The sequence below is a fragment of the Lithobates pipiens genome, unplaced genomic scaffold, assembly GCF_037356315.1.
Source record: "Lithobates pipiens isolate NorthernLeopardFrog02 unplaced genomic scaffold, aLitPip1_a1.2 Scaffold_3, whole genome shotgun sequence".
Lineage (NCBI taxonomy): Eukaryota > Metazoa > Chordata > Amphibia > Anura > Ranidae > Lithobates > Lithobates pipiens.
This window is the reverse complement of record NW_027507790.1, coordinates 92,261,641-92,274,324: the sequence shown is the minus strand read 5'-3', so window position 1 is coordinate 92,274,324 and position 12,684 is coordinate 92,261,641. Positions and strand designations below refer to the sequence as shown.

Sequence of the window (12,684 nt, the reverse complement as noted above, 5' to 3'; positions counted from 1 at the left end):
TGACCCTTCCATCCCAAGTGACCGGCCATTAAACTAATCTAGGAAAACATGCCAGATGCACAGGTCCTCCCTGTGATCCGGGTCAATGAAAAGGGTTGGAGAAGAGACACTCGCCGTCACGATAAGCAATGACAAAACACTCTCCCCATAGGCATGATCCTGCAGGCAAAGTTCAACTTTCCTAATAGGAACTGTAGCTGTCACAGTTGAATTTTGTGCCTACCCACCACTACATGGATCTCTGCCTGCAGAGCAAGCAACTTGTCATCTGGCAACCGACGTTCCATTGCCTGGGAATCTATAACTATACCCAAAAAGCTAAGCTCGACCACTGGGCCGACAGTCTTGTCAGGTGCCAAAGGTATACCAAAGCGTTCCTAAATATGCTGTAGAGTAGCCAGCAAGATGCTGCACAACATAGAGGAAGGAGGGCCCACACGTAAAAAATCGTCAAGATAATGGATGATGGAATTGATACCCGACAGATCCCGCACCACCCGTTACATGAATGAACGTCATTAACCGATCCCCCTTTAGCGAAGGACAGGTGATGAATCAAACAAAAACTTGGGGCTCCTTCTGGGGGACTACCCCCAATGGTGAAACCACTAAATCCGGGAATGAGGTGGAGGATAGGAAGGGTCCACCCATGCACCCCAATGCCACTTCCTTGGATAGTTTCTCAGAAACCGATGGGTGCAGACACTGGGGGAATGCGCGTGAGCGAACAGGGAATTCAACAGCCCACCATAAAACCCAATTCCAGTTATCTAAGGTATCTATGTAGGAAAGAAAGCATCCTTTCCCCCCTCACAGGAGTCATCCCTTTTTCCCGAAATATCTCTGGAACAGCCTTTTCCCTGTTTAAAACATCGGGACAGAATGTGACTGCCCCCAGCCGGAGCACTCGTGTTTGAAACGGCAACCATTTCCAAACCTGCACACCCCACAACGTTTGGGGGCCGGCTGTCCTGGGGCATCCAAACTTCTGGCCCTGCTGGGAAAAAAGGATGTAGAGGCCCGCGCCAAGGATATAAGCTTCATCCATAAGCTGATATCACTGCGGTCCCAGCGCAGGGAGGGGTGGACAAGCCTTACGCTGAAGAAATTGTTTGAAGTAACAGAGCCATGCCTAACCCCCATACACCCTCTGAGCCTCCCCAATGGAATCCAGGTAACAAAAGACTGCCGAGCAGCTCTCGGGCTGTTTTTGCACCAATTACAAATGCTAAAATAGCGAACTCCTGTAGCCAGTTAACGAAGGAGCGGGGAGTAAGGCAATAACAATGCTTTTTTCCTCTTCCTTTTTTTGACTCGTCCGGTTTAACCCTGTCCAAATTGAAATTCTCAAGTGGCAGCAAGGAAAAATGTTCTACATACTCACCCCCACCCAAAGGGGCCACAAAGCATACATATACCTCACATTTGGCTGCGTCAACCAAGCAAATGGTGTCCTGAACCTGACTTGACTCCTTCGCTGTATCGGCTTTGTCGGAAACTGACGACCCATCTTCGGCCCCTGCCGCCACCCCCCAACATACCCGTAATGTCTGCTACAGACCCACCATCACAGGGGAGGATAGGGCCCCCCACTCCTGTCTGGCCGGGTACCCAACCAGAAATTGGGGAAGCAGTGACTGCACTTACCGCAAACTTTTGCACTAGCATGCGCAAGCCCGTCCAGAGGTGCTGTAAATAAGCGCCCGAGCCCGATGCAGCAAACGCACGGTCCGTTAGGGGTTAGTAGTGGGCTTATCCAGCTGCAAAGGAGGGGGTCCCGTAGCCGCACGTCCTGAATCCACAGACGTCGAAACGATTGGGCACTTCACCATCATCTGAGCTGGACAGCTCACCCTCCGACCTGTTGAATGCCACATCAAGCCGACCAGCAACCGCAGGGACATAATTTGTGATTGCACCAGCACTGGATCCGGAAGTGCCTGTCCCAGCAGCCGAGCCATGCCATGCTCCCATTTCAGCAGTGCCATTCGATCTCCGGACCTTCTTGCCTGCAATTCTCCCCACTGCCCATGGGGGGGATAGCCCCCTGCTTCACCCCCTATCTGAAGACCTGCTCATGATGACTGGATGGTGCCGACAAGAGATCTCTCCTACGCCGGGCCGCCTCCCTGACCAGAGCATCGCCAGGAGAGGCAGCTGCACACTCAGCATGTCTCCCGCAATGATGCCTGAACCGGCAGGCATTATCCCAGTATGAAAATTTTCAGCCGTCGATGCCCTTTTCAGAAGAAGTAGTCTGAGTGGCTTAACAACTGCCCAATCACTTCTGTGGGTGGCAGAATGAGGTCTCACCCCCCTCCTGTCACTGTCGCCTTTCCCATACCCTGCTTTCTGATCATGGAGCCTGGGGACCAATACGACTGGTGGTGAGAGCTGCCTGGAACAGAGAGAGAAGGGAACTGATGTTGTTCCTCCCTCTCTGTGACCCCAGGAACAGGAAGCAACAAGTATTTTGCCACTTTAGTTTCCACCTCTCTGCTTACCTGGCCATTAGCAGCCAGGAAAGAAGCCAATCAGAGTGATCTGTGTCTGATTGGCCGCAATGGAGGCCGGAGAAGAGATCTTGTTCATCTCTTGTGATAGCAATAAAGTTAATACAAAAAAATATGAAAGACAGTATAAAAAATACGTTTTGTATAAAATAAATAATTTAAAATAGCGAACTCCTGTCCACCCATACTTACACGCAAATGTGAACGCTTACGTTACTTTCCAACCAATATATGTAAACTGTGATCGCACCACACATGCAAAGTATTGTTGCGAATGTCTAGCACCAGACCTCCTGTGTATTTCTGAACTGGTAACCTGTAAAAGTAGTTTAAAGCATCGCCTATGGAGAATTTTAAATATTGTTGTTTGCCGCCATTCCTTGGGCGACACAATTTTAAAGTCTGACATGTTAGGTATCTATTTATTTGACATAACCTCATCTTTTATATTTTAGAAAAAGGGGCATTATATTGTGTTTGTGTGCAATACAATTCATTTAAGTGTATTTTTTCCCCATAAAATTGCGTTTGAAAAAATACAGTGTGACGTTAAAAATGGAAACACCTATAATTTTATTGTAAATGGTTTTTGCTTAAAAAAAATATACTGTATATATTATGTTTGGGGGCTCAATTTCATTTTCTAACAATTTTCTAGACTTTACCATGTAGGAGAGAAGTGTCAAAATTGGCCTGGATGAAGCCCAACTTTGGGGATGCAGCAAAAATTAAAGTGATATTAGAAGGCAATAAAAAAAAAAGTCACACTGAACTGCTCTGTGCAAGGGGGTTTGTTGAGAGCAGCCCTGATCCTTCACTTCTCCAGTCTCCCGCCGGTGCTCCTGGACCCTCTCTACTGCCACGCTCCCCAGAGCAAACAGCTTGCCTTGGGGGCACCCATGCAGGCTTTATCCTGAGCCACTGCTCTATGTTTCCATTCACACAATGCTTGTCCCCGTCCTGCCCCCTCTCTCTGTCCTCAATGGTTCACTGGCTGTGATCAACAACCAATGGCTCCCACTCCTGTCTCAGCTAATGAGGAGAGAGAGTCCCTGGAGAGCTGAGGCTTTCGTGGACATCGCTGGCTCAGGTAATAGGGCACAAAGAAGTTTTTTTACCTTCATGTATAGAATGCATGAAGGTAAAAAAAAACTTTGAGCCTTTAGAACCCCCTTAATAGTGACAGTTATTCCCTCCCCCACCCCACAACTCTGAGTATACATATTGTGATCTGGGGTAGACCTGGAATAACTACCAGCCAATTTGATAAAAGCAAAACAGTTCATTTATTTGAATCACTGATTAATAAAAAAAAATACAGCTTAAAGTGGTTGTTAACCCACATTTGCATTATCCTCTTGGTTGGTTCATGTAATGTCCCCCTGTGACTGTGCTTTCTAAAAAAAATGCAGCTATATGCCTGTTCACAGAGAGCAGATCAGCGCTCATGTGACCTGTTGCCTCTCTCCTCTCTCGGCCTGACAGTTGCAGCAGGTGGAGCCGAGGATCCCCTGCTGATGTAATTCAGGAGGGGAGGAGGAGAGAGGTGACCCCGCCTTCTGCAGCTATCATGAGAGAGAAGAGAGAGGCGCTGTGTCTTGTGAGCTCCAATCTGCTCTCTGCAAACAGGTATTTAGTAGACTCATGCACAACAAGAAATTTTGTTTCGTTTCGGTTCGTTGTCATTCGTAAAATACATAATTTTCGTTTACAGATAATTTGTTATTATTCGCAATGTCGATATATACTGTATATCAATTAATTTGATATACCCGCTATAATTTCTTTCATATTAGTTGAAATGCAATATTTATGTATGTATATTGATTCGTGATAATGATTCATAGTTTGGAAAGTCCTTTGATTATTGAATCTATTAACACACACAATGACAATATCTCTTCTCTTGCCAAACTTAGCCTAGGAAACCTCACCCTGCATGCATGTAAACCCCTGAGTACCGCAATGTCTCTACAACTGCCCCTCTTAAAGGGACTACAGCTTAAATATAGGGAAAAAGTGCCTGCCATCCAGGACACATTCCCAGTGTCCTGTACAATATTAAAATTCTATTTTTTTTTTTCTAGGGAGTTGTACATTTTGACCCATAGGCAGCTGTTGCTTTGGTCTTCTCCTCTCATGGTCTGGAATGTGAGCTGGCCCTTGACATCATCACCTTGTTAAGGAACTGCTGATCCTGCTTTTTAAAGGAGAAGTCCAGCCTTAAGCTTGTTTGGCTGGGCTTCTCCTATGGATCACAGGAGTGCAATTAGTTTTGCACGCCTGTGACCCGCTCTCTGCTGACGTCACGGATATCAGTCCAGGCAGGTGCCTGCACTGACACCCATCTTAGCCTCTCAGCGAGCCACTAAGAGCCTGAGATGGCCCGCTCTGCCCCCTCCACAGCTCAGCGCTCCAATGAGCGCAGAGGGAGATAAGCAGAGAGCCGTGACTGACCATCTGCAGGTCTCTGCTCAAGGAGCTCTGAAAACTGAGTGATCGGCGATGTTCGATCGCTCCGTTTTTAGTGCAGAGGTGCCAGAGGACAGATGCAGCATCGGACCGAGGCTGCATCGACCTATGATTCTGAAAAAAAAAACATTGAGGGAAACTAATTTTTTATTTTGTATTAAAGGACAGGTCCTTGTCTATTACTTTTTGACTTTTTTGGTGAATGGGTAGGGGTGCAATGTACCCAATACCCATTCACATGGGGGGGCGGGATCTTGTTAAAGGGGGCTTACAGATTACAATAAGCCCCCCACCCACACATCCTGACAACCACAGCCCAAGGTTGTTGGGAACAGACCCTTGTTCCCATCTACAGGCGGACAAGGTGCTTGGAGGTGGGCAGGCTCGCTCATCCTCCCCCCTTACTTGACCTGCCAGGCTGCATGAGCCGCTAAAGGTCTGGTATGGATTTTAAGGAGGGACCCCACACCGTTAAATAAGGGCCTGGTAAGAACTGGAGGGGGGGGGGGGCATGCCATTTTTTTCTTTTTTTTTATCAGCACTTATTTTTATTCAGCTATCAGCAGAGAAACCCACTGATGACTCATCGGTTGTTAAAGATGCCGTGGCCGGCTTCCCGGGCTCATTCCTTAGCGACCAGTGTACACTGCACCCTGATTGGGCAAAGCTTTGCCCAATAAGGGTGCATATTGCACTGTGCAGCGCTCAGTGCATTGCCGCGTGTAAGTCTGGGCGAACACACTGCACATTTTGGTGTTCAGTGATCGGCCGAACAGGCAAATGTTTGGCCCGAACTCATGCTCAGAACAACTTCGCCCATTCCTACTCTCTAATGCCAACCAAAGGTGAGAACACAGACTTTAATACCAAAGGTTTGAGCACAGACAAAGCAGTTCTCCAATACCAACCAAAGGTCTGAACATGGATTTAGCAATTCTTTAACACCAATCAAAGGTTTCAACTTGGACATAACAGTTCTCTAATGCTAACCAATAGTTTGAACTTGTTCTTGTGCAGTAATTTACCTTTATAACTGAAATATTTGCTAAATTGACCCTGAACTCCAAAGCTTCCTTTACACGCTTTACTAAGAATTGTAAAGTATGCTATTCTCTTGCCTTATAAAGACTGACACTCTCTTTTGGTCAGAAGTTCTTCCTGAGTAGTAACGCAAACACAGCATTTTTTCATTTAACGGTTTAATTCGTTCTTTTATATTGGACAGTACAATTTCCTTAAGGGAAATAGCAACGGAATACAACTGTTTCTCTTCCTGTCTCATTATGTAACAGAGTTCAGATCTTTGCATATAGGTCACAGACTTAATTTCTGGTATAAACAAACGTGGAAGCTAATTAACATTTCATCTGCCTGTTACAATTTGGTTCATTTGTTTGCCAGCAGCAGTCCAAATATTGTATTAAAAGCAAGACAGTTGCTCATCTATTATATATTTCTTAACCTCTGTTCAAATTAAAACAGATATAAGAGAATTACCTTATCAGGAATAACTTTTCTTTTAACAATAGCAGAAAAAACCCTAGAGCAAAAAAAGCAGCAAAGATCAATCATGACCCCAGGGAAATTGAGACCAAAGCGGAAACTTGAGAAGCTTTTAAAGCCTAAGATTTTAGCTGCCATCAATGGTCATTTTAGTGTATACTAATTAGAACACAAAAAAATATATCACACTACACAATGGTAGGTCAGAAGAAATAAGATCATTCTGTGCCCAGCAAAGCTACATGGTCAGGCTAGTCCATTCAAGAGCACTGTTAAAAGCCATGTAACCAGTTTAATGACAATTTGCATAAGCACCATTGAAGAACGTTCTATTATAAAAAACATTGTATTAAATGCCAAAAGCAGCATTTAATATAATGTAGCTTACCAATTTGTAGATGTGATGACAGCATTCATTTTCTTTTTAGATTTACTTTCTTTTATTTTCACTTTCTTGATGATCCTACCAGTAATGCCCCATACACATGAGTGGATTTTCCATTGGAAAAAAACAACTCAAGCTTGGCTTGCATACACACGGTCACACAAAAGTTCTGTGAACTTTTGACCGTCAAGAACGTACAACACTGGGGGCGTGGCCGGCGCGTGACTGGAATGGCCACCTGAGACCTGAGCTCTCCACATCCACAGCGGCGTTAAGCGACTTCCCGCACACCTCAGCCCATACCAAGACCACAGTGACTGTCCTAACCTCCCACTCTACCTCGAGAGGATGTCGTTGAAACGAAAAGACTCCAGGCCGCCCCGTAAGCTAACGGCTTTTATGTATCAGCCGTCAGCGCGGCGAGGCCAAGATGGCGCCGCTCCGTCCGGGAGCATTACATATGCAGAGGCCGCATCCTCCCCTCATAGAAGCACAGACTCCAGCACTTCGCCTACTGCACTGGTAAGCGCTTCTAATGGCGGTGATCCACTCCGTCCCCCCCCCCCCGGGACTCCGACTACCCAAAGCCCAGTTAAAAGCAAAATGAGACTGGATGCATCGGAGCTAGGCGGGGATAGCTGTAATTCAAGAGAGCTTCCCTTCTCCATACCAGTACCAGGCCCCCAGCCAGATGCCATTACCTCCTTCCCCACCATAGGGCAGACTGTTATAGACACTACCCTGAAGGAGATGCTTATATCACTCTGAAGCTCCTTACAATCTGATATGCTTTCATTCATGCAAGGCTTTGATAGTAAATTGGGATTAATGGATAACAGGGTCACTCACTTGAAAACTAACATGGATACCATGACTGCCACCATTAATGACTTAATCGACTCACATGAAGCACTGGCACAAGAAACTAAATGGCTGACTGACAAGTTAGCAAATTTAGAGGACAGGGCCAGGCACAATAACTTCAAGATCAGAGGGGTGCCAAGTCAATACAAAACGCTGATCTGCCTGCCTTTGCAAAAGGTCTCATTAAATCAATGCTACCTGAAGCGAAAAATATGGAGCTACTTGTAGATCGGATACATAGGTTGCCAAAACCTGCGTTTCTACCAGATTCCGTACCCAGAGATGTTATTCTCAGGGTACACTTTTTTCACATTAAAGAACAGTTCATGCAGAAGGTGAGAGCACTACCAACACTCCCTGACCCATATGCTCACCTACAAATTTTTGCCGACTTATCCCAGCATACCCTAGGCAAACGCAGACAACTCAACAACATCACTAAAACCCTGCGCAACAACCAAATCCAATATCAGTGGATTGCACCTGCCAAACTCTCCATCACTCACGCGGGCTCCAAACATGTCATAACCTCAGTACAACAAGGTTTGCGGATGTTGCAGGACTGGAATATTGTCCCATCCAACAACGACCTAGTGCCTATGGATCAAAGTAACATGGGAGCCATGTCGCCGCACCCCCTGCCTCAGAGGGGTCACGGTCACACTTCATCTACTTGAATGGCTGAGGTTCGCCTACATGGCTATGCTCTGTGGATGTGATCCCTGCTCACACTTGGTTTCACTAGACTTTTACCACCGTCCAGGGTCCCTAGACACCGTTGTGTCGGGTCTCCACCCTGAGCACTGTTAGTGTTTGGTCTTATTTTTTGCTTTGTTTTTTCATTCCTGTACTGCCGTTTCCCTGGTGGACACATACTTCCTGCTTGGAAGCAATCTTGCCTCACCAATCAACCTTAGGGTCCACGACCCCTCATCAGCACAGCTTCCTTTTGTGACCAGTGTTCTATCCCCCTCATTTACCCCCCCCCCCACCCTTTTTTCTCTTTTTTTTTTTTCTTTTCTCCTTACAGGTACTCCGAATCTGCGCAAGACTTCTTTCCCAGAACCTGCTGTCGTCACCTTCTATTGACCCAGCAAGAAACCTTTTGAAAACCTTCCTCTCCACTGCACCGTCTTCTTCGAATCTCACTCAACTATACAAAAATCTATTGACATCTGACCTGCTGCATAACACCAAGGTACCTTCACTCATCTTTGCTGTACCTCACTACACACCATGACTATACAAATTGTCACTATTAACACCAAGGGATTGAATCATCCTGCAAAAAGAGCCTCTCTTTGGGCCTTGGCCAAGCAATCTAAATGCGACATAATTTGTGCTCAGGAGACACACTTTCTATCCAGCAATCCTCCTTCCTGCACGAATAGGAACTTTAGCAATGTATATACTGCTAACGCACCTCAAAAAAAGAAGGGAGTCCTAATTGCTATTAATAATTCTTTGACCTTTCAACAAGATCAATGCCTCTCAGATACTGGAGGTCGCTTCTTAATCTTAAAATGCCCTATCAACAACGCACCCTACACCATCGTTAACGTCTATGTCCCAAAAAACCACCAAATCTGATTTCTTCGGAAACTACACAAGAAAGTTCACTCACTGCAACAAGGCGCAACTATTTGGTGTGGCGACTTTAACTGTACCCCTGATCCAGAATTAGACTCCACTTCTCTCTCCAAAAGAGGTCGACCAGAACTAAACTCTCTCCTCCATGATCTTAGTCTTTATGATGTCTGGAGGTGCACCCATGCAGATGAAAAGGACTTCACTTTCTTTTCCCCCTGCCACAATACGTATTCCCGAATTGACCTTTTTCTTACGGACCAATGGACTCTACAAAAAATCTCTACTTCTACTATACATCTGACATCTTGGTCTGACCACTCCCCTGTAAGTATAATTTTAGAGGACACTACCAGAAATGCTCCGACTTACCTTTGGAGGTTGAACACCTCGATTCTGCAATCTCTACCATATACCCAAACTCTAGTGGACAATCTAAAAAATTTTTTCAAACATAACGAGAACTCAGTTGATGATCCGGCTGTTTTATGATCCGCACATAAGGCATTTATGCGCGGAATCTTTATACAACTGGGTGCTCAGGATAAGAGACAGAGGAGGCAGCGAATGAACAAGTTGCTAGCAGACATACAATCCACTGATCTCCTTAACAAACAGAATCCTACACCAACGCTTAAATCACGACTTATTGCTCTCAGACTAGACCTTAGATCCCTGCTTTTAGAATCTCATGACAAATACCAAAAGCGGCTTAAAATGAAGTTCTATGCTGAGAATAATAAGCCCGGTAGGTTTTTCTCCCATAGGATCAAAGGATATTCCATCAAAACCCAACCGCCCTTCATCTATCATCCTCATACTAACTCTAAATTGACCAATCCACAAGCCATTGCCAATGCCTTTAGTGCATACTACAGCTCACTTTACAACTTAAAAGACGATCCGACTCAACCCCAACCCACGCCAGCACAAATTAAAGCATTTCTAGATTCAATTGATCTGCCTAGTTTAACCCCCCCTTCAGTTAGATGACCTAAACACACCTTTCACAGAGACAGAAATTAAGAGGGCTATTCGATCGCTACCCGCCAACAAAGCACCAGGCCCTGATGGTTTTGTGGGGGAGTATTACAAAAAATTTGATTATCTTCTCACCAAATACATCACCCCACTGTTTAATTCTGCTGCCTCCTCAGCCTCTTTCCCCCAGGAAATGTTGAAAGCATTAATTGTCACAATACCGAAGCCAGGGAAGGAACCCACATCGACCCAAAATTACAGACCTATCTCCTTGCTCAACCATGACGTAAAACTGTATGCCAAAGTAATAGCTAATCGGCTTAACGATTTAATGCCGCTATTGATACACCCTGATCAATCTGGTTTTATTACAGGGCGCCAAACATCTGATGCGACTCGCCGAATGATTAATATCATCCACCACATGGTGACCCATCGAAGGCCTTCTCTGCTTCTCTCTTTGGATGCGGAGAAGGCATTCGATAGGGTTCACTGGCAGTATCTTCAACAGATGTTGGAAAAATTTGGATTCCAGGGCCATATTCTACTGGCAATTTTGGCCCTGTACTCCTCTCCATCAGCGCAAGTATACTGCTCTTCCATGTTATCTACTGAATTTAAAATATCAAATGGTACTCGCCAAGGTTGCCCCCTTTCCCCCTTAATCTTTGACCTACTAATTGAACCCCTTGCAACTAAAATCAGATCCCATGCAAACATCTCAGGTATTCCCATTGGCGATAGTGAAGATAAAATTAGTCTTTTTGCCGACGATGTGATCCTTTCATTAACCAACCCTTCCTCTTCCCTGGCTTCGGTACAAACTTTGTTAGATGAATTTGGTTATGTGTCTTACTATAGAATTAATGTGTCCAAGTCTTACATATTGCCTTTAGCGATATCTCCTGAACAGCAACAGCATATGAGCGACCAATACCCCTATACATGGTCCACAAATTCCCTCACGTATCTGGGCATCAACCTGACAAGCTCTATCAAAGATTTATACAAATCAAATTTAATTCCGTTCCTTGCCACACTTTCTACTGACCTAGCGAATATCTCCAAACTTACACTGTCCACCTCAGGCAGACTTGCGGCATTCAAAATGCTCAAGCTCCCCCAATTGCTATACTTGTTTCGAGCGTTACCCATACCTATACCAACTTCCTTCTTCAGGCAGATTCAATCAATAATCCATAAATTTATATGGCAAAGAAAAAAATCTAAAGTAGCACGTCGCACACTTATGAAACATAGAAAAGTAGGTGGCTTGGGATATATTGTAGTTAGAGACTATTACTTTGCAGCCATCCTGGCTCAATTCAAGGCCTGGTTCACTCCGGCTCCTAACATCCACTGGAGTGCCATAGAAGCTTCTCAGGTGTTAGGAAATAATTTACATAACTGGCTAATCTGTAATCCTAAAATTAAGTTATCTGACAATTCCTTATCTCCAACCATAAAAGCGTCAGTAGCGGCATTCTCCTACTTCGCAACGCACTTTCCTACTATGGTTCCCACCTGCATAATTCCCCTCCCCATTGAAACACTTAACCTTCTAACCCAAGACATACAACTCTCTTCTTGGAAGAATAAGGGTATTTCCCATATTACTGATCTATACGATGACAACTTCCTTTACTCTTTCACCTCCCTGCAAAATAAATATTCACTCCCTGCTAAAGAATACTATACTTATATTAGAATATCACATTGCCTAATTCAAACCCCCTCCCTCCGTCGTACTATACCTAAAGTGGCATGGGCATACTTTTCTAACGCTTCATCGTCTATTAAGGGCATTTCCCTCTTCTATACACTATTAGATGGTAAAGATACCTTCGAGAAATTACCCCCTCTACTAAAGTGGGAAAAAACTGGGTACCTCATTTTCCTCACAACAATGGCAGACTGCTTTACGAGCCACTTTTCTGGCAACAAAATCGGCAAACCTATGGGACCTCACATACAAGATAAACCTTAGATGGTACATCACCCCAATGCAGATACACAGATATAGTCCCACAACAGACCCTGCCTGCTGGAGACTATGTGGTCTCCCTGGCAACTTATATCACATTCTATGGTGTTGCCCGAAAATAACCCAGTTTTGGGCGGACATCTTTTTAATCATATCAGCTCTCACTCACATTGCCTCCCCATCTAATCCAGAACTGGCGCTCCTGAATATTGGAATTGATAACTATCCACATCATCTCCAATGCATTGTTACACACATATGCCTAGCAGCACGGTTGACCATTGCTCGTAATTGGAAATCCCCTGACCTCCCTTCACGCACTGAAGTCATACGAACAACACATTTACATGGCATGTATGAACGTATGTACGCCTCCACGGAAGGTCTGCTGCCTA

General features: G+C 45.0%; 1 protein-coding gene across 2 annotated transcripts in view; it reads right to left on the bottom strand.

Annotated features, from left to right (window-relative positions):
- WSCD2 (WSC domain containing 2) overlaps positions 1-12,684 on the bottom strand; it is a 478,077-nt gene that overhangs the window by 293,179 nt on the left and 172,214 nt on the right. The window lies entirely within an intron of this gene.